Source organism: Triticum dicoccoides, chromosome 2B (assembly GCF_002162155.2).
Source record: "Triticum dicoccoides isolate Atlit2015 ecotype Zavitan chromosome 2B, WEW_v2.0, whole genome shotgun sequence".
In the NCBI taxonomy this organism is placed as follows: Eukaryota; Viridiplantae; Streptophyta; class Magnoliopsida; order Poales; family Poaceae; genus Triticum; species Triticum dicoccoides.
In genome coordinates this window covers 9950448-9974037 of record NC_041383.1, presented here as the reverse complement: position 1 = coordinate 9974037, position 23590 = coordinate 9950448, and the positions used below count along the sequence as shown (strand labels likewise).

General features: G+C 46.1%; 1 pseudogene; it reads left to right on the top strand.

The window, feature by feature from the left end:
• The first annotated feature begins 21519 nt into the window (after positions 1-21519).
• LOC119366800 lies at positions 21520-23172 on the top strand (annotated as a pseudogene).
• Positions 23173-23590: the final 418 nt, after the last annotated feature.

Here is a 23590-nt window from a genome sequence, read left to right as displayed (position 1 = left end):
TTCTCACACTGAGATAACATCTGAGATGCGTGGAAAAAAAATAATTAGAGCTCAAATTAGCTTCAGCTTTTTTCCCATTTCCCCCCCTGGGCGATTTACATCTAGATCGAACATGTTTATTCATTCAGATGGACACCACCTTTAATAAGTATACCGGCTAAGATAGCCCCTCCCTAGGAATTTTAGTGTCTACTTGATTTCTAACAGATTGACAGATGTTCCCTTTTACGTTCGGTTCATTTATAGTTTTACATGATGGTTTGTTAATGGTTTTTGTGTCCAGCGATCTGGTTGTTGCATTGTTTATGTGTATATGTAGTGCTCTCGGGTTTTGTGTTTCTCTCTTTTGTTGACACATCTTCATTTGATCCGATCGTGCACGGACTCGGTTTTTGCCACAATTTCTACGTGATTCCCTAAATCTCTCGAAGGCTCCCGTGAAGTCTAAGCACCTCCACAATTGTGCCTGTATATAAAAAGACTTCACCTTATCCCTACTTGTTTCCCACAGCTGCCTTACATCTTTTGCAGCTGCACCAACAGGTCATCGTCATGCTCAGCGTCCCTACACCCACCGCGATGGGCATTCTCACGTCGATTCCTTGGCATCCTATGCGTGGCCACCATCGGTGGAGTCGGCCCACATCTCCTTGATGCTGATGTTGATAACACTGACGGGTCGACACACCTCCTTCACCATCGGTGGAGTTTGCCGATTTATTTCTGAAAGGCCCTCAGCAAAGCCAAGAAATATGTGATCTCCTACTTCATCAAGATTGGTTTGGAGTGACTGGCGTGGATCGATGATGTCGCATCAATTTGCGGAATCCACCGCTCCTAGATCGAACAGCTCGTGGCCTCTTCCTCACGCTCCCTCTCTCTTATCGCCTTCTCCCTCTCTATCTTTCTGCCGTCGGCTCCATCTCCCTTTTTCTCGCTCTCCAGCTTCCCCTTGCCATCAAGAAGCCCGTCTGAACCACGACGTCGGACAGCCCCCAGATACCCACCGGAGTGAGCCAGGAATAGGTAGCAGAGGCAGCGGCCATCTCCGCTTGCCATCTCATGCAATGGACATCTTCGCCCTCGTCGCAGGCATGCCACACGTTGTGGCAGTGACCAGATGTGGTGCGACCATCTCTGGCGGCTCTAGAATAAGCATCGGCCATCTCCAGCATGCTTTCGGTTAAGCACATATGTGAGGCACTCACCATTGCGTAAAAAAATTTCTTCGAAAATGTTAACGCCCACACGTGTGGGCGTTCACCACTCCGTTCACACGCAAGCATCGCCGCTGGTTTCGGTACGCACGAATCTTGGAGCAAAAGGGCTGGTTTTCGGCGCCACGTAGGACGATTCTCGTGTGCGGTGTGCGAGTGGGTTCGCCCGCACGGTGGTTGCCATCCCGCGGTCAGCGGTTGCCACTGAGAGGCGTGCGGTGGAACTGCCATGCGCCTGCACGCCACGTTCCGACCGCGGTTGACGTCAAACACGTCGCACACCCCTCCACCCTCTCCCTCACGGTTCCATTCACTCACCCCCGCGTCGCATTTACTGGCACAACCCACTCGCACTTCAAACCACTGGAGGAGAAGGCGAGGGGAGAAGGCAACGGCGGAGGCGGAACAGTCGACGGTGTTCGCGACCGTCGGTGGTGCTCGCCGGAGCGGAGCGGCGTCGCCGGAACGCGTGCGGGTCAAAGGTAATGCTCGCTTCATCTCTCGCATCCCCTCCCTGATTTTGTTCCCCTTTTTCCTCCCTGTTCGATTTCTAGATCCGATTCCTAGAGATTCCGGCGATTCGGCGGTGCGCCGGCGTTCCCGCCGCTGCGGCGGTGCGCCGTAGTTGTGTGCCTGCCGTTGCTTGGTGGGAGTGGGCAGTTTCGTCGCCGCCGCTGCGGCAGCATCGTCGGTGAGGTTATGCCTGCTCGGAGGCACGCATTAGTCTTGCATTTGGATTTGAGAGTTGTCCGCCGGGTTGTTTTGGTGCGCATTGGTTCGAAATTTGGGGTTGCAGCCATTTCGCGCGAGAATTGTAAGGGTGATTTTGAGGTTGAAGTAGTTGCCATTGAAACCTAGATCTAGTTTAGTTTTGGGTTTGAAACTGCAGAATGTGGCGAAATTGGCAGTATGAATGAACGTGAACAAATGTGTGGCAACTAAACTACCTGAAGAAATGTGGTAGTTTCCACAAACGTGTTCGCCTCTGTGGCAACAGATTTCCGAAAATGACTGTCATAGTTGCCACACTCAAGCTTTCACATAAGGGCAACTAATTTCATTGAACTTCTGTGACAGTTGCCACACGCATGCTCTTCCCATGTGGCAAACTTAATTCTGCTGAACTTGTATGATAAGTAACCAGAAAAATATGCTTTCTGAATGTGGCAACTATGGCAGTATGACTGAACGTGAACAAATGTGTGGCAACTAAACTACCTGAACAAATGTGGCAGTTGCCACAAATGTGTTCTCTTTTGCGGCAACATATTTTCTGAAACTGACTGTCATAGTTGCCACAAATGTGTTCAAGCTCACACACAGGGGGGCAACTAAATTTTACTGAATGAATGAGATAGTTGCCACACACACGCTCTTGAACGAGGCAAACGGATTTTTTGCTGAATTTACATGATAGTAACCACAAACATTCTTTTTCATTTGTGAGACTTGTTTTTTTTTCTGAATTATTTGTGACAGTTTCCATACTTTGATAGTTGCCACAATCGGTAACACTGGACGGAAGTAATGTGCACATTGAGTGGGCGTGTTTGCCACTTGGATTTTGTACAATCATGTTGCAATATAGTATGTGAACACAATGTCTGTTTGCCACAATACAGATATGACAGTGTGGCAAACTGACTGCATAATATGGCAACCACATTTGCATTCAAATAGTTGACATTTTTCTGTTAGGTGGCAATTGCTTACCCATTGCATTTACATTTTCGCCCTTAACAATTTGGTCTGTTCCTACATCAGCAGAATGGCTCATGGCGATCATCAAAGTGATGACGACGATTTCATGGATCCACCTCAACGTAACCGGGCAACTGGACGGAGAAAAGAGGGCGATGAGGTAACTGTCCGCACACCCGCCCCCCTCCTCCTGATTTATGTTATTTGTTGGCACCTAGATCTTTTTGCAGTCGTCCATCATGAACTAAATTTTCATGACATTGCAAAAACATGGCAACAGCTCAACACTTTTATGTCTGTTTTTCGCAAAAAAAGAAACGTATTCGCAACAGAGCCTCCCAGGAACGTCTGACTGTGTTGATTGACAAATTCACTGACGATCAAAAGGGAGCTGCTGCTGAGATGGGTATGCAGGTTCTGATGGATGTCCGGTGCACGAACCTTGTCAACCCTGTATGCGACTGGCTTGGTGAGATATACGATCCCGCCTCCAGGGAATTCGTGATCCCGGGACGGGGAAGACTTTCATTGAATGAGGAATCCGTGTTCTGCACTTTGGGTGTGCCTCATGGACATATCAAAGTCCCGTACGAGGTTAATAATGAGATCGAGGAAGAGCTGTTCGCCCGTTTGTTTCCTGGGTTGGAGTCCATGCCGAACACGTCTGTACTGGCACATTCTCTGCAGGCCATGACGACGCACGGAGAAGTTTTCAAGATGAAGCTACTCATGTACCTCATCTCAGCTGTTTTTGCGCCGACCACTTCTCTTCGCCCAAGCAACAAATGTTTCCCCATCCTTGTGAATGATCCATGCTTACTACTGCCAGTGTTTTCGTTGCGTTTCTTCCGTTTGATTTCTGACGCGGCAAACTTTTTTGCCCTGAAATTTTGTGTGGTGCAGGTGAATCTGAAAAATGTGAAGAATATGAACTGGTGTAAGTTTATTGCCGACTTTCTCCATGATGCTTTGAAAAACAAGATGTACCAGAAGGGTTGTCGCCTGCATTTAATGGTATTTATTTTTACCAGATCTCTGTGTGAACTCTTTGTTTATAATGCACTTTTATTCATGCATGACAATCTGGTCATAACAAGATGGCAACTGCCATAGTGACAATGTGGCAACTGCCATAATGACAACGTGGCAACTGTCATACTGACAATGTGGCAACTGCCTTCATATTAGCATGGCAACTGCCATCACAGTAGGATGGCAACTGCCATCACACTTTGATGGCAACTAACACATACATATTATCGTTGGATCATACATTATCCTGCTCTTTTTTTTTGAACTACAAATTACCCATGATGGCAACTGATATTTTCTTTTCTTTGCAAAATTATTTTAAATCAGCTCATGTATGTCAACTGTCTTGATCTGTCCACCGTGGATTTCACTGGGGTAGGAGGCCCGCCGCCTACGCACAAGTTTGCTGTTTCTGCATGGACCATCAGCGCTGTCAAGGCTGTGCTTGCCGCAGACAGGGCAACTGATGGCACGTATGGAAAACTACAGGTTAGTTTTTGTTTATGTCTTTTTCACACGGCATGCTTATAAATTTGACATGACGCAACCGTCCGTGGTTCATAAGGCATGCTTACAATTTCTCTTTTTGTTGTTCATAGCTGATGGCCAAGCATGCTATAGACTACAGCGTGTTTGGGGGGTCTCAAAAATTTGGAAAGTGGATGGACGTGCACTCAGCTCCGTCTTGCCCTTCTGATGTAATCAAAATGTCTACATCCATGGTTTGCTGTGGATTACATGTTGATGTTGCGGAAGTGACTTCAATACGGGTTGTTGTTGATGCTTCTTGTTTTCGTGGACAAGCGAGGGCACCAGTTGAGCATCTAATTGGGCAGTTTGCTTCCGGAATGACCGGATTGCTCGGGAAGTTGGTTGAGGGATGGACGTCCCTCAGTGCCTCTGACAGCGACGCGGTTGCGAGGCAGTTCACTTCATTTGTCCCAGAACGTACACATCGGCCAACCGGTTGTCGTGGCCGGTACGACTACAACAGTTCCCAAGAGCCCGGCGACACACAAGATGATGTAGATGGAGACGCTGGCCTCAGCAAGGATGACGACGACGACACGGACAATGTGCATCAGGACACGGATGACGATGAACAAGCTGAAGTTCGCAGAGGCGGCAACAGGGGCAAGGATGCAACAGATGCCCCCCCCCCCACCGAAGAAAGTGAAAGAACAGACGGCTGCGAGAGGCCAGGGGGTGTTGCCATCAAGGAGGGGGAGGGCTCCAGATGATGTTGGGCAGGGTTCTCATGGCAAGAAGTCTAAGACGGATCCCGTAGCTGCCAGGAGGAGGTTCGACTTTCAATTTTAGTTTTCCGCTGTGTCTATTTTCTTGGAACAATCTCATCCATTTTTCTTTGCACTTTTTTGTTGTCAAGCGCGGCAACGGGTTTGTTGTCTGACATTTGCCACCTTGCCTTTTTTCCTCCATCTGTTATTTGCAGCGAGCCGACCGCTGGTGGACGAGCAGTTACGAAGAAACAGGCGCCAACGCCAACCCGTGCTTCTGCTCGCTTGAACAAAGGTGCCCCCATTGCTGGTGACACCCCTTCCACCAGGTCGTCTCCTCGTACGACGACGACCAACACCGGGGATCCTGTTGTGTTGCCAGACATGAGGAAGCCAGTCAAGAACTATGTTAATCCATGTGCTTTCATTTTCATATTGTTTTTTTTCCTTCAATTTTCCAATGCTATTTTGTTCAGTTTTGTCACATGATCTTCTGTCACCGTCACCCATGCGGCAACCTCTCTTCCCCCAAATGATTTTTTTCTTCATTTTTTTTAGTTTACGGCAACTCATTTTTGGTCTTTACATGGCAACTGGCATCTAGTGCAACTGGCATCTAACCCTCTACCTAATGGCAACTGCCATTTTTTACCTATGGCTTTGTGAGCTCATCCCATACACAGTTTTCAAATTGCATTCCTGACAGAACATACATCTGTTTTTCATTCTTCAATTTTGCTAACATGGCAACTACTGCTAAATGGCAACTGCTAACCATGACACATGGCAACTCAAGTTCCCATTACATGGCAACTACCAACTTTCCACTTGTTTTTCATTCACTTTAAGGTTTCTACCATTTTGCAAAACATATTTTTGCTCATTTTTTTCAAACCTTTCTCATGTGTTTTTTTTTCTTTTTGCAGGGTGAACAAGACTACTACGAGCGGGGCCAAGCATAGTATCAATGATCCGCTTGAACGACTACATTCAAAGTTGTCAACGGGGGGTAACTCAAATGTACATGAGGCACCCGGCGACAATACTGCTGCTGCACCGATGACTGCTCCCACCAACCCTGATGCAAGTGGCCGACCATCTCCGCCGGCTGCGGATGCCCAGGCTAGAACAACAGGCATCCGTACATCGGAGAGTGATGAGTCCATATCTGCTAGGACAACTGAAATATTGCCAACTCTTCTGGCAATGAAGGATGCCGCAGTGAGCCACGCCACCCCATCAGCAAGTGTTGAAGTGGACGCTCCCGAGACGAACATAGGCAAGGAAGATTCCCGCTCTTCTGACACTGACTCCAAGCGCGTGCGTGATGGCACACCTGTGTCCACGACAGAAGCCGCTGAGGCGGCAGTTCATAAGGATATGCCATCTACAGGTGAGAGTCCTGGCACAACAGCTCCAGCCCCTGTCGGTGCAGATACTGCTAAGGTTACCGTGGCGCGTGCTAGTCTTCCACCTAGGCGTTGCAACCCCCGTAAGCAACCAACAGTCGTACCCAGTGCACCGGCTGTATCTAGGAGTAGGAGAGATGAGTCTGGGTATGTTCCTGCATCCACACTGTTCCCGCCAACCGCCCAAAGCAATGTGATGGAGAACCCGCAAGACCGGAGCACAACTAATGCAGTTGTCAAGGCTGGCACGAGTGACGTAGGTGAACGGCCGGAGCAGACTGCGCCTTTACCCGCAGTGGAAATCTCCAACATAAATCTGCGCACTTCCAAGCTGCCAGTCAATGTTGGTGTCCCCTACAGTCCAAACAAGAAGATTGCCATGAAAGCTGCTGCTGATACCGCTGACAAGACGCCCCGCCTGCAAACAAGCCCGAACATTCTATAGCGGCCGATTCAGATATGTTTGTTGATCTTTCACCATTGGATTCTGCCCCGCAAATCGTTCGTGGTCCGGCCAGTAGGAATGAGAGGCACCCAATGGCATTTAACCCACCGAGCTTCAGCCTTGGCATAAGTCAAGACCAAGCGGTGGTGCATGATCCTATGCCAGTTTCCTTTGCTTTTCCAGGAGGCACGGCTGCAATGATGGCGCAGCCAATGGTCGAGGGCAGGAAGGCTGTCAAGTTCGCGGAGCCAATTGTGCAAGGTACACTTGTCATGTCCTTACAATTTTCGTGTCTACATATTTTGTAGTTTTAATTTTGTCCCAATCATATTCTTTTCGGGGTGTTCTCACTTGCGGTGGCAACTGCGGTGTGATGACATGGCAAGTTGATTTTGATGCACCATGGCCTACATTTTTTTTGGTTGTTGCCATGCTGCATTTTGACATTTGGGTAAACACATGGCAACTGAAGTTGATTCATCATGGCAACTGTATTTGCTGACACATGGCAACTATAGTGCATTACATATGGCAACTGGATTTGCCACACCATGTCACCTGCATTTTTTTTGTTACCATTCTGCATTTTTTCTATACGGTAATCACATGGAAAGTGGAGTTGACACAACATGGCAACTGCATTTGATGTGACATGGCAAACACAGGCCATCTGAACGGTAATTCATCACAACTGCATGGCAACTGCAGTTGCGATGACATGGCCACCGTATTTCCCCACTTTTCCCCACTTTTCATCACAACTGTAGTTGCACCACACATGGCAATTTCCCCACTTTTTTCTACCTACATCTCACATCATACACCCTATTTCCTCACAATCCATATGTTTTCTGACTTTCTCCTTATCCTAACACACTTTTTTATTTTTTATTTTTGAATCATTGCAGGCACCCCTGAGGAAATTTCATCGTCACTTGACGAAGCTTACCGCAAGATTGAGGAGGCAGCATTGCAGAGGAGGACATCGCGAGGGCAAGGGCAATCAAGTTCCAACTTGACTGCAGAGACGGCAACTGAGGATACCATCAGAAGCGCGACCCCTGGTTCTGTGAGACAGCAGAGGGTAGTTCACGCACCTCCCGCGGAAGACTACGAGCCTGAATTCAGGGCCACTAAGGAACAGACCCAGCTGTACGACATCATCAAGCGGTTTGGAAATGCGAGGGCCAGCAGCAAGCATATGAAGGAGTTGAAAGCGTAAATGACCACATCCTATAATCACTCATTTTGCTTTGTTCTTTTTTTAACATTTTCATCTTTTCTCTTTGTACTCCCTATACATGATGCGCTTACATTTTAGTTCTTTCATATATCTTTTTACTTAGCAGGCATGATTCTTCCGTGTTATGTCGTTTTCATACAGCTCATGTTTGGACAGAACCAAAGTCATTCAATGCGGAGCGACGTACGTCGACCTGGGTGATCTCGCCGAGTCCGTGAGGCCAAACGACAAAATGTCGACGAATATGATTGCATGCGGGATCGACTACATCAACAATCACATCGATATGTGTGCCGACAAGGTCATCATGCATTACAGCGTGACATGCAAAATATGGGATGGTGACTTCCACCACAAAATTCTGAGGAAGAATTTCGCTCAGCACGGTGAATTCAAGCTAACACTGAAGAAATATGTGAGTACTCCTCCCCTGTCTGCACTATTTTTTCACATGGTGTGGTTTTTGCCATCTTCTGCACTTTGTGATTGTGTGTCAGATGTTTTTCATGTGGCAACAGTTGCCATGCACATTTTTCTTCTTTTTGTTTTGTGCATTCCCCGTGAGAACCACGTGGCAATTTTTGATTTTGCAAAATGCACGGCAAATCTTGTACATACATGGACGGCAACTTTCCTTCAACTACCCCCACCCATAACCAAAAAACATCCTACATGATTCTAATTTTTTTGTCCCTCTGCTGTTCTTTTTATGTGAACTCTGCTTCTCATTTCTTCACTTTTTAAATGCAGGTCATGTTCCCCATGTTCCAGGAGCTTGCACCACATGCCCAACACGACAAGTGTGGTCACCACTACGCGATCTGTCTGGACCTGAAGAACCAACGCTTCGAGGTGCTTGATTCAATCCGTTCAGGAGCTGATTCAGATCTTACTACGCATGCTGAATTCTTCATCAACAACCTCAAAGAGACATGGAACCGTCACTACGAAAATTCAAAGGTCCAGATCAGACATTTCCCGATTGAGTATGTGGCGACTGTGAAGCAAGGGAAAACGTAATTTCTTTTTCCCCTCCTTTTATGTGCCGTTTACATCAATGCAACCCCTCTTTTTTGTTGCCACATGTGAATTGAAGTCTATGTTTTGCTATGTCTGTCCTTTTTTGCGTGTTCATCTGAGTCTTTTTCTCGTGCAGTACGGACTGCGGCTTTCACGTGCTGGAATACTTTGCAAAGTGGGAAGGCAGAATCGTCCCCGCCATCACAGCTGCAACGATTGTTGAGCTCCGGAAAATACACACGTGGAACTGATTGACGAACGAAGATTTCAACAAGCGGTCTGGAGCACGTGAGTTCGTGGAGGAAGCTGTCAAGAAAATCAACAAGAAGTACAAGTGATCATGTGGTGTTAGACACCGGACGCATACCTTACATTCTGTTGCTGAGGAATGTAAGGTACTTATCTATCTTGTTATTGTCGAAAACTATGTTTGTGTGCTATGTTACGACTGCAACCCAGCGTATGCCACTATGTAGTGGTGGAGTGTGAGCGACATTTTTAGTAGTTCTGTAATATATGTGTGGACGTGAACCTATTTTTAGGCGTTAATGCACATATGTTTTTATGTTTTATCATTATTACAATGGTTTCATCGCACACAGCACCAGTTTTTGTTGTTTTTGATTGCGTCTATGATGTTTTAAAACAGATGGCAAATGTAGTTCAACATACGTGGGGTATCACCGGCTAGCATGGGGGGCAGGGTTGATCATGCAGCCACAACCCTGGCTGCGATTTATGCACGTTCCGCCTTTGTCCAACTTGATTTTCCATACATTGCCCACAACGCACTATGTTTCTCTAAACCGTGTGGTATTTGTCATGGAAATATATGTCATGCACAGTCATTTCAAATACCATGGCATATTTTAAGCACAGCTAACATGGCAATTACAGTTCAAACAACATGGAAGATCAAGCATACTTGACATGGTAGATACAGTACAACTAACATGGCAGATCCAGTACAACTAACATGGCAGCTCCAGTACAACTAGCATGGCATATTTAGTACAAAGTAGCATGGCATATTTTTAGTATAAAATAGCATGGCATATTTTTAGTACACACAACATGGCAGATTTAATACACATAACATGGCAGATTTAATACACATAACATGGCAGATTAAGCACCCATAACATGGCAACTGCATTTCTACAGTCAATGAATTTTGTTCCTTTCCTTTTTTGATGTTCCTCAGTAGTTATTCTCCCAATTTTAAAAACAAAAAATCTCATCGTATAGGGTACAAAACAAAATGTCCACAAGGACCATGACGCAATGCCCCAATTTCTGCTCATGGATTGCCTGCCGCTTTCTTCGTTTTCTTGTGTTTTGCTTGAATCTCCAATCCTGACTTGTACCTTATCTCTCTCGGGCGACCCTTTGTGATGGAACGGGGTGGGTTCCTGACCTGCGTTTGTGTGCTTGCTGTTCCAGATCCTATGTCCGAGTTTTCAGACGATGGCCCTGTCGATGAAGGCACACTTGATGTGCGGGGGAACCGGTGTAAGGCTTCCTCAGCTTTCCTATTCTTGATCTCATCAAGCTCTCTTTTCAGCGCCTTCCTGTGTTTTTCTGCGACTCTTGCTGTCTCATCACTTTTGCACGCTTCATCAATTAGCTCAGCATAGTTCTTTGTCAGCACTACGTGCCTCACGGCTTCCATGGTTGACTCAGGTCTATCGTCATGCACAGCCAGAACCGCGTGTGTTGTCTGCGGCGCCAACGCGTCGTCAGCGTCCCAAGTCCATCGTCGCCTTATGAAATGGCGGGGCATCCGTGTCACAGCGTTCATGTCCATCACTTTTAGTATGTGACAACACACAATGTTGTCCCGTTTGAACTTGCAGCATTGGCAGTAGTACTCGCCTTGGCCTATCGAGGCTTTCACGAAGTAGTTCCTTCCTTTGTCTGGGTCTTCAGGTTCTGAATCCAACATGCCCAAAATAGAACACACCTTGAACGTATGTTCGTCCATCTGGAAAGCCGTGAACATGCTGGCACGCTTTATTTCTTTCTGGAATCTGCAAGTTTTGTGTGCTTTATCTTAATCTATCGTGCGATCTTTTTTTTTGTAGCACGTTATGCTGTCAAGGGAATAGAAATAGATTTTTGTTTTTGAATATGGCAATCATAGTATACTGAACATGGCAAACATAGCACACTGAACATGGCAACTGCAGTACACCAGACATGGCAACTGCAGTACACTGAACATGGCAACTGCAGTTCAGTAGACATGGCAACTGCAGTACACTAGACATGGCAACTGTATTACATTTTCAACTAGCCATCGTCGTTTCCACACCAATGTTTTCCCCAATGGAAGCACATTGCATCAAACATGGGCATCTACATTTCAGTAAACATGGGAATTGCATTTTCAACAAACATGGCAGTTGCATTTTATTAAACATGGCAATTTGTATATTCAGCATATGTGTTGACAGTATGACATTTTTCAGTTGACATTGGCATTCGCATACCAACATGCCCCAATGGAAGTACAGTTCATTAAACATGGCACCGGCACTTCATTGAACATGTAAAATGTATCCGAGTAAGCATTGTAAACAGAGAATTTCATCAAAACATGGCAACTGCAGCTGAGTAAGCATGGCAAACAGTATTCCATTAAACATGGCAACTGTATATCATGGCAACTGCATTTGCAATCTATATGGCAGCTACTGCCCTAGTGCTTTTTGCGCAAATAAGACCCGTACCGCAACTGACTTACTTGTTAAAGATCTTGTTTGTGTATATCTTGCTCATTTGCCTCTCCATTGGTAAGTAAGTTAGCAATTTCGTCTGCTTTAGTGCGGTGGTAGCTTCTTGCTGCAGCTCAGATCCCAGAATTTTTTGTTGTAGAGCTGTGTACTGCTTGGCAAACTGTAACAATGAGTTGCCAGGGCTCACGTATCGCTTCAACACAGCATTGAACCCCTCACTGCGCTGCGTAGTCTGTAGAAAAGGGAAGAAGCACTGCATGAAGTAGGCGGGCACCCAGTACATTCGCTTCTCCCACAGACTAGCAAGCGTCTCATTGTCTTGGACTTGATGCGTTTCAACCATGGCCATCCAGCTCCTTTCAAACTCCTCGACCGTCAAGATGTGGTCCACGCATAGCTCGAATGCCTTGTGCAGCTCTGGACGGTCAGCAAAGAACGGTCCTAGGGTCTCCTCAGCCTTCTTTATTATGTGCCACCTGCAGTGCCTGTGCACTACCAACGGAAAGACCCCTCTATGCCTGCACGCATGCTAAAATCCTGGTCTATTATTATGTTCATCGGAGCAAGTCCATCCATGCACTCCAAGAAGGTCTTGAACAACCAGACGTACCCATCCGTGTCTTCATTCCGAACGAGCCCGCAACCGAACTGCAATGACTGATTGTGGTTATTTATTCCTATGAACGGAGCACATGGCATCTTGTACATATTGGTGAGGTACGTCGCATCGAACGAAATGCAATCTCGGAAATGTTTGTAGGCTCTCCTTGCAGCACCATCCAGCCAATACATGTTCCTGACACGGTCCTCATCGTCCAACCTTATCCTGTAGAAGAAATCTGGATCTTCCTTTGCTTTCTCATCGAAGTAGGCAATTGTAGCCTCTATGTCAGCCAGCCTGCTCTCTCTACGGTACTTGGCCTGTAGGTTTGTGACGTCAGCTGGTATGTAGGGCATGCTACTCAGTTTCCCCTTTTTGCTGTGGATGAGTGATAGTATCTGGACCATTCTTGATGGACCGACGTTACAGTCATGTAGCAGCTTTACGAATTGTCTTTCAACTGGGGTGAATCCTCTATGGGCGGTCAGAAATTTGACCAGGTCGAACTTCTTTATGAGACTGTGGTTGTGCTCGTCAAAATATTCAGTGACCACATACTGTGTTCCATCTACGTTTAGCTTACACCGGACAGGGCATCCTGTCTTGAGAATGATTCCTCTTTTTCGTTCCGGAACGACAGGCGCAGAACCTTTCACCTTCTTGTTCCTCCATGCCTTGTGGCACCTCATCTCACCTCTGCTGTACTCATTAGTTTTCTTAATTTTTCTATGGTACTCGGTGTTGACCGCAAATCCATGGAACTTTGCATATGTCTGGTAGTATTCCTTTGCTTCCTCGAACGATTCAAATCTCTGCCCAATGTACGGTGGCTGAGGTACCACAATCTCTGATTGCCCACCATCTTCGTCATCTTCTGCCTCGTCGTCACTTTCATCATTCACTTCAGTATCGGCGGCAGTTCCTTCTACTTGAGTGTTGTCAGTGTTTGTATTCAAAGGGGTGCTTGTCTGTATTGCTGGAATGATTGCCATTCCCGACTGTGACTCAAAATTGTCTGCGGCACGAGTGTCTGCTCGCTGGTGGAACGCGTCTTCCGTGCACTCAGAGCTCCCCGTAGTTGATGTCCCTGCGCTGCTGTTAACTGTAGTTGTAGGCCCTGCGATAGGGAAAACAGGTACGAGATTTAAGTTTTATGTTTGAATAACATGTGTATCGCAACGGATCACACCATCTACGAGTGATTTTGCACGACATCATTTTTCAAACAGCAAGCCGCGAGTCTGTGCGTGGGCATGCACGGCAGCTATAGTTGTCCAGTGATGGCAGCTATTGTTTCAACAAACATGGCAACTAGTTTGTTTTTGCATGCAAATAACTTCAAGTATCAAAGGTACTGTTGTTTTCCTGGTTCATATTTTTTTCCCTTACCTTGGTGTGTTGCATTCGACCTTCCCGTGTTGCCTGGGACACCAGAATGACTCCCCCCACCTGCAATTAGTGAAGGCTGCCACGAGACATTTGCCGGGGTACCACCAGCGTAATAACCTGTGTGCATAGCAGTGGTTGGTCAAATTCATGGCAACTGTATTTTTGTGCTAGCACGGCAACTGCAGTTGCCCCTGATGTGGCAACTGCAGTTTTATTGGCAAAGCAAATGTATTTGCATCGGCATGGCAACCGCAGTTGCTCCTCCATGGCAGCTACAGTGCCATGACATGGAAAATGTAGTTGCAATGGCATGGCAACTGCAGTTGTTCTCCCTGGCAACTACATTTGTCCATGGATGGCAACAACAGACGTGCAGGGATGTCAAATGTAGTTTTCTAATACATGGCAACTGTAGATGACCAGTCATGGCAATTGCATTTGCCACCTATGCTCCTTCTACTAATTGATCATCCTCAACTTCACCTTATTTTATGGACTGACCTGTGTATGACGTCGATGGCAGGTACATTGGCGGTGCCTGATGCCATGCGCTGCACGAAGGCTCTGCATTTTCACACCGCGGTAAGTCGTGAGTCCTTTTGCCAGTTTTTTTGCATGTTCATTTTTCATGTCCACAACAGTATGCGCTCTTTTTTTCGTTTTTACATTACCTTGACTGTCCATACAAGCTAGTTGAAGTTGGCTGCCCGTACATTTGTCAGTGATAGCTCCTTGCGAGTGAACTTGCCACGGGCCCCCCTAATTGTGTTTTGGTCATAAGAACCTGCTAAAAAATGACAGTGCACGACAAAAGTAGAATGTCATCTCCATCGTCGCGAAGATGGCAACTGTTCTCTTCTTTTTGTTAGCACTCATCATACCTACGCCTGCATACTGTTCCAGTAGTGGCAGCAACGGCCCTGAAGAGATGAGCTGACTGTACTCTGTTGCATCCCAAGGGGCTGTTTCTGGCCTTTGAGAACCCCAATCACCAGCGCCACCTTCGTGATTCATTCTTATCGTGTCTCCCTTCTTTTCCAATGTGTTCTCAATCTCTACATGAACAAGAAGGCATCAACAATCCACAAGAATAGCATTCTTCTGCTGCTTGCACACAGAAGATATGGATGGCAATCGACGGGTCATAATAGGTGGCAGCTACCGACAATGAAAGGTGGCAACTGTCGTTATACACAAGTGGCAATTAATTTCTTCCAGCCCTCTTCATTCCAAAATTTTGCCCCTACCGTCCTATTTTTCGTACCCAACTACTTGCGTCAATTAAACTAGGAAATTAGGTCAATTTCAAACGTTAGTACATGGTAGATCTGGTGTACTCTGCCTGGCAATTGCGACTACACACTGAACCATGTAGTGTTCTACCCCTACAGCATAGATCCAGCACAAGATCGGGAGATTTTTCAGCTTTTAAGGATGAGAAGGTTCAGATTGGGAGATTTTCACCTGGGTTTTTGATGATCGTCTTCGGATGGCTTGGTTGGAGTTTGGGGCTGGGGGTGGGGGAGGGTTGGGGTGTGGTTTTGAGGTGGGAGTGCCTTACGGATCTGCTCTGTTTGCCATGGCAACCAGAGATGGCCGACGACGGAGGTCGGGGTTCGAGAGGTGGGGGAAGATGGCGGCAGACGAGGGAGGGGATGGATCAGAGACCGGGAACTGGTTGGTCGTGCGGGCAGCGGGTCGGCTTGCCCGGACGGGGCAGTGCGGGCGGGGTTGGCATGGAACGGACGTGCGGGCCGCGCGTTTGTGCGCGCGAACGTGGTCGTGCGGGCCTGTTCACGTCCATGCCACACGAAGCATGCGGGCGGGTTCCCGTCGACGCCACACGTGTGGCAGTTATTCGGACCCAATTTCTTTGAGATGCAACAATACTCTCAGTCTTCAACAATCAGTGCATAAGCATCATGGACAGTACATGGCCTAAATGCGCAAGCGTCTCACACGATAATTCTGTATATATAGATCAATGCACCGCAGACGGGCAAAACATGCTTCCAAAGTACAACAACATAACATGGAACATAATTTATAGTCCAGATATAACATGTGACTCTCCTTACTGGTGTGATGTCGCCATCTTGGGCTTCATAGGAACAGAATTCTCCTCTTGAATTGATGACTTTCTTCAATATGAACCCAGACGTATATGTTAAAACAGCTTGACTGACATGAGGCCGAACCTGGTCTATGTAAATTCGAAATATCTATGGTGGTTTCCAAGAAATAACGACCAATGACTCGATGTGTTGGAGCATAGTAGCCACATAGGACTGTACATGGGGGATGCACGGCGCACTGAAATAAACTGGGCTAGACTTTTGTCTACTGCTTAAAAGAAGATGTAAGGTTATGTCATCCGTTTATCCTAAGTCCAGCCTTACAACGTTCTGCTCTCCCTCTCTGTTTTTATTTTTTTTCCTCCAATATTTTTTTCTCTATCAGTTTTTCCTAAAAACCGCCACACTACACAACCTCTTACTGACACCAATCAGAAAATGTTTCCTTGATAAATCAATGTTCTTACCAAATTAAATCATTTAAAAATATCATGTTAATAGGGGTGGTAAGCTAACCATACATTCGGGTTCACAATTTTTGTCATACTAGCCAGTTCATGGGCAATAACATTGGGCTTGCAGAAGGTATGCTGGTAAGGTCATCTCCAATGCATGGGCATTTAAAATCCTAAGCAAGTTAGCATGTACAAGCGTCTAGCGCTAACACTAGATATCGTATGCGTTTGTTAAGCATCTAGACTCCTGGTTATGGGCTCATGCCAGAAAAAGAAACGAAATTGCTCTGCATACGACTTCAAATGGACGATTTCACGTCCGACCAAGTGACCCAACGATTCCCGTTGATGCATAGATTTGATCGGAGGGTGACCGAGCAGTGTCGTACCGCATCGTACAGGAAGTCATCGTACACCTAGCACTGCTCAAAAAGAAACGGGAGCGATGCAAAACTACCAAAACGGCCAGGATTTAACATCTAAGTACCCAATTGTTCTCCCATAAGAAAATTGAAGACCTTAATAAAGTTCCACTTGTACCAGAAATTTTAATTAATGCCGTTTGAGAAAGCCATCAAGTTAATAGGTCTCCTTTATTGGTGGGAGTTATTAGTTATATATCAACAGATTTAATAAATGGGTTTGATATGTTTTTGTTATAGCTTACCACATATGCCATGTGGTTACCTAATAAATGGTTGTGGTACCTTCCATCGAGTATAAGGCAGGTTTCCCTTTGAGACAAAGGAGTTGAGGACACACACAATCCAGATCTGATCAAAACACACACACACTCCACGTAGGTTCTTGGCGCCCTCCACGTAACCGCTTTGGCTTTCCGCTCCTTTACAACCTCACCCTCTGCCTACGCCGGCCCAAGGACCTACGACGCCGCTATGGCAGACGGGTCGTCATCCCCGGCCCATCATCCGGCATGGGCCGGTCCACGGCCAATGGAACTAGCATGCAAGGGGCTTAATCTCGTCCTCGTCGGCCGCAACCCGGCCAAGCAACAAATCACTAATTGAGAAAGTATTCATTGCAAAGATCACTCCTAACTTTCCAGGTTGCGACAAGTGGCGTGCTGGATGGGCGCCACTTGTCGCAATCTGGGAGTTTTCCTTTTTTTCGTAGATCCGTTTGTTCAAAACGTTTTATCTCTTAAATCGTGCTTTCCAATCTCGAACCGTTTTCACGGTTGGATTATTCGCGTCGAGATCTTCAAAACTAAATCCCATGTTGATAGGTTTTGACGAACTTTTTTTTCACGAAAAAAATTGTGCCTCTCGCGGAAGCAAAAAAAGAGAACACGTTTTTCCGTTTCCGAGGAGGCACGGCCATGCCAATCGCAAAGTGTAATCATGCCTCTCACGGAAGCAAAATCGTGCCTCTCGCGAAAGAAAAAAAAACAGAAAACGCATTTCTTTTTCCGTTTCCGAGAGGCACGGCCGTGCCTCTCGCGGAAGCAAAATGGCGTCTCTCGCGGAAGGAATAAAATCAGAAACAAGTTTTTTTTCGTTTCCGAGAGACACGGCCGTGCTTCTCGCGAAAGCACAACCGTGCCTCTTGTGGAAGAAAAAAAAAATAGAAAATGCGGTTTTTTTTCCGTTTTCGACAGGCAGGGCCGTGACTCTCGAGAAAGCAAAACCATGTCTCTCATGGAAGCAAAACCGTGACTCTCGCAAAATAAAAGAAAAAGAAAACATGTTTTTTCGCGCAATTCTAAAAAAACGTATCCAAAAACTAAGAAAGACCGGTGAAAAACCGAAACATAAAAAAGCCAGAAATAATATTTAAAAAGCAGAAAACGCATGCGAAAAAATAAAAATAAATAATACCCGGAGGAAACGCCCAGAGCGTAACACGTGGCGGGCGACTCAAAGCGCGATAAGTGACGTTGATCGTTGTGAGGCTCGCGAAGGAGCGCTCGTCAACTAGTTGTTCTCGGCCAAGCACCGTGACATCTCCGCGGCGATATCCAAGGCCGCTACCTGTCGGTCGTCTTCACCACTCAAGGTCAGATACTAACACATACTACCTTAATATAGTGCATTTGGTAATTTGGTAATTTGGAAACGGTGTTTGCGACTGTAGAGTTAACTTTTTATGTGTTGTCCGGTCACTGTCCGTTTGGGGGCCAAAAGTTGGGTATTGCGGTTTTAAATGCTCTTATATACTACTCCCTCTGTTCCTAAATATTTGTTTTGTAAAGATTTCAACAAGTGACAACATACGGAGTAAATCCACACTCTAAAATATGTCTATATACATCCGTATGTGGTAGTCTAATTGAAATCTCTAAAAACACAAATATTTAGGAACGGAGGGAGTACATACTACTGGTACTACATACTCTCAGTTTTTTTTAACAACACAGGGGAGCTCAAGGCGCCATTCATTCAAAATAACAGCAATTTACATGATTAATGGCATACCCCTGCTGTAATACATCTCCAATAATTTGTTCCAGGGAATGATGCCATTGCTCATATTCAACTGTACTACATTTAATTATAGCCTTTTGATTTGGACGAAATTCCTGCGAATAGGCTAGCTGCTTCGTGAGCCTCAGTGTTTTGATTTCTACTGACATGAAAAACCTAAACATTACTAGAGGCTGTGAGGGCACAAGAATCCGTTAGAAGACCTTTGATAATCGAATGTCCGGGCTGCGAGTTAGGCTCCCTTTGCTGTCGCCGCCTTGGCCAATGTGAGATTATCTATTAAAATGGTTGCTTCCTGTATTCCCAACCTGTTTAAAATTATAGTTGCTAATTTGATATCTAGAGCTTCAGCATGAATTGCCGATTGAGCCTTCATGGCTGTTGCTGCAGTCTTGACATGCCATGTTGATTGTCCTTATTGTACCTGCATGAAAATCCCTAGACCTGCTTTCCCTGTTCCTGTTGTGTTTGCTTGCTCCTATTCATTCCACGCCGCATCTGTAAAGACTTTAATTGGTGTTGAGAGCTCAGTGTTGTCAATTGTACTTCCTTGGGTGTGCTTTCTTTCTCCCTGTTTGTATTTTCTTTCTCCTCCAGAAGCTACTGTTTCCTGTACAATTATATTTTGTTCCAAAGACATACTATTTTTATAGCTTGAGCAGCAGAAAAGACATGTGTTGGACAGGCATCTTTCTTCTGAAAAAGTTTTTCATTTTGAAATTTCCAAAGGCACCACATAAAGGTGAAAATATTTCTTAAAGTGGCGTGTGGATGATTAGAATTAGCTAAATTTAAGATGATGTTAACTAAAGAATCTGAGTTCTCGCTCAACATGTCAGATATTATATACCATGGTTTTGCAAACCAAGCTGCTCTAGCAAAAGCACAGTCAAAAAAGATGTGCAAATCATCCTCCTCTAAACCACATCTATCACAAAGCATACTAATGTGTTTTGAATACTCACGTGCTCTTTTTCCTGTAGGTAAAGCTTTCCTAATTAGCCTCCATGCAAAAGTCTGTATCCTTGGAGCTATTTCTCTTTCCTTCCAAACTTGTTTTAAGAGTTCTTTTGTGTTGTTGGATAAAGTTCTGGGCCTTGGCTCTCCTTCTTCTTGCATGGCCTGCAGACAAGTTTTGGATGCACTTTTTGTAGTGAATTTCCCTGTTGGAGTAGGCCTCCAGCATAATAGGTCTTCACCTTCCTCCTGAATGATTGGTACCTGTTTAAGATTGTTTGCTATTTTGGATCAAACAGAGTATCTATGAGGTTAGTATTCCACATTTTCTGACCTGGAAGCCAAAGATTTTTAACAAAAGCGGGATATACAAAATCACTTGCTTGAACAATGAGGTGATTATAAATCATTTCCCAAGAGGTAAACCAGGGAGAGCTCCAGAGAGAGATGTTGACATCTCTGATTTGAAAAGGTAAATTTCTGATAAGCACATGCCTAACTTTGAGGATGTATACTCTCAGTTTTGGCGCGTACTACATACAACATACATAACTCACATGGGGGTAACTACGGTTGGGTGGTAAGAAAATATTTATCCTATATATATATATATATACAGCTAGGCGTGTGAGTTTGTATCAAGAAAATAGAGAAGAAATAAAGATAAATTTTAGGATACGAGATAGGTGTACCCTTGGCTAAAACTTTTTGATGGTGTGTGTTTACGATTATTTGATGTGATCGATCCTATGACAAAATCCAACATACGGAGAAGAAAAACGTAAGAGTGACTCAGGAGGAAACATGATGAAAAAAAAAACGACTGCATTTGTCAACACACATCCATGTGTTTGTTAAATAGAACTCTTGGGCACACGCATCTTTCATCCATTTCTTGTGTCGCAGCAGTTAAATATTTCCTTGTTAAACACTGTATAGGCGTAAACACTCATATATACATATATGCATTCATCCTTTTGAACACACGCATGCACATCTTACCCTATGGACACCTTCGAGAGATTGAGCCGGCACATCATCTTGAGACTTACCCTATGGACACCTTCGAGAGATTGAGCCGGCACATCATCTTGAGACTTACGAAGTCGTCACAGATGCCTTCATAGTTGACAGGAACATATTCTTGCACTAAACGCACATCGCCGGAAGGCCTAAAATAATTCCATGAAAATGCAAGCATGGGTGCCAAATCTAGGACTTGAACCGTCATGGGATGTGGATATCACTGTCCTGCCAATTAACCATCCAATCGTAGATTGTTCGTAAATAAAATTCTATAACGTATGTGTTATTTTTCTATTTGCAAGGCACAGACACTATTAGTGCTAATTAATTAGATTAGTACACGTGTTGCCGATAGTTTTTTTTATTTTAGTACGTACTCCCTATAGGTTGGTCCGTACGTTTTGGTTTGCTTGTCTTAGGATTATTGCGCGGGCGTATATAGGACCATATGCTCGACCAAGAATTCAGAATAACTGCCCATTAGCACACAATCTAAAGTAATCACGGATTTTAGGGTAACAACTTGTAGATGGATCAACTTTCCTACGGCTTCGGTCTAGCCGCTGTAGGCACGATTCTAATCTCGTTGGTTCTCTGCCTGCCTTTCGTCGCTAAGGAAAACAGATCAAAGCTTCCTCCAGATCCATGGAACCTTCCAGTCATCGGCAGCCTTCATCACCTCATCGGCACGCTGCCCCACCACGCATTGCTCCGCCTATCGCGCCGGTACGGCCCGCTGATGCTGCTCCGGCTCGGCGAGGTGCCCACCCTCGTTGTCTCTACGCCTGAGGCGGCTATGGAGGTGCTGAAGACGAAGGACCTCGTCTTCGCCACCCGTCCGAGCGCGCCCACGCGTGACCTCGTAAGCTGCGGCGGCAAAGCGCTTGTCTTTGCGCCCTATGGCGAGCACTGGCGGCAGATGCGCAAGGTGTGCATCGTCGAGGTGCTCAGCGCGAGGCAAGTGCGGCGAATGGACTCCATCAAGCAAGACGAGATCGCGCACCTCGTCGATTCCATTTTCGGTGCGTCTTCTACCTCGCCGGCCGCCACCATCAACCTCAGCCGGGAGATGGCCAAGCTTACGAACAATATCATCGCGAGGGCAGTGTTCGGTGGCAAGTGCCAGCAGCAAGAAAAGTACCTCCATGAGCTCGATAGGATGATGGTGCTTGTGGGAGGGTTCAGCCTCGTTCACCTTTTCCCGTCATCGCGGTTGGTACGGTGGTTGAGCGGCGCCGCGCGCGACCTGAGGAGGAGCCACGCCCGGGTACAGCAAATCCTGAGGGACATCGTCGTTGGGGCGCAAGGAGATGAAAGAAAGTGCCTCCGCAAGCGCCGGCACTCGAGACAACGAGGACCTGCTAGACGTGCTCCTTAGGCTGCAGAAGGAAGACACCCTCCGTTTCCCTCTCACGTCTGACATTATAGGCGCAGTCATCTTCGTAAGTCATTATTTTTCATATATATATATATAGCTCCCTTTGTGTATTTGGACGCTCACGCACACAATAATATACCTGTGCATGCATTTGCGACATGGTTCCAGGATATATTTGCAGCTGCAACTGACACCACTGCCACCACGCTAGAATGGGCCATGGCAGAATTAATCCGCAACCCAGAGTTGATGACAAGGGCGAAACACGAAGTTCGACAGGGTCTAGCACAAGGGCTATCCACGGTAACGAGCGCAGACCTCGGCAATCTGCACTACCTTCGAATGGTGATCAAGGAAACACTAAGGCTACACCCGCCCGCCGCGGTGATGCGCAGGGCAGCCCGAGATAGGTGCCAGGTAATGGGCTACAACATACCCAAAGACATCCATGTGATGATAAACTTATTCGCAGTGGGGAGGGACCCGAGGCACTGGGGGGAGGACGCCGCGGAGTTCAGGCCCGAGAGGTTCGAGAGAAGCGACGCCATGAACGTGGAGTACAGCCCGGGGCCGCAGATGGAGTTCATCCCGTTTGGGTTTGGCCGTAGGCAGTGCCCCGGAGCCCTGATGGCGACAACGACGCTTGAGCTCGTGCTAGCCAATCTCCTGTACCAATTTGACTGGGCGATTCCGGGTGGGGCAAGCCCGGAGACGCTGGACATGGGCGAGGTATTTGGGTTAACTGTGCATCGCAGCTCCAACCTGTGTCTACAGGCAGCAACTCGCCGTCCACAGCAACACTAGTGTCCTACACATGGCAGCCAAGAAGCGAGCTCATCAAACATGTTTATTGGTGGACCAAGATTTTCTATCTTAAGTCATCTTATTAGTATTACCTTGGGTGGCTAACAAGTGATCTAGCTTGCTGTGGTCCACCAAGTCAGGTGATTTAAGTCAGTGAATTTTAGTCGGATCAGTATCCATGCAAATACTATAGATGGGTGGGTATACAATAATCTGTGCTATGCGTGTAAGGTTCAGTTTCATGGCTATGTACCAACACATTTATCTACTTATTATGTACTACGCGTATGAGTATATACATTATCCAGAGTTAACATATCCGAACCATCGATTTATATGCTTTGCTATAACCTGATTCACAAAAAAATAGTAGGGAACATGATGAAGTAGCCTGCTCATAGTGTGAGTAATTTAAGTA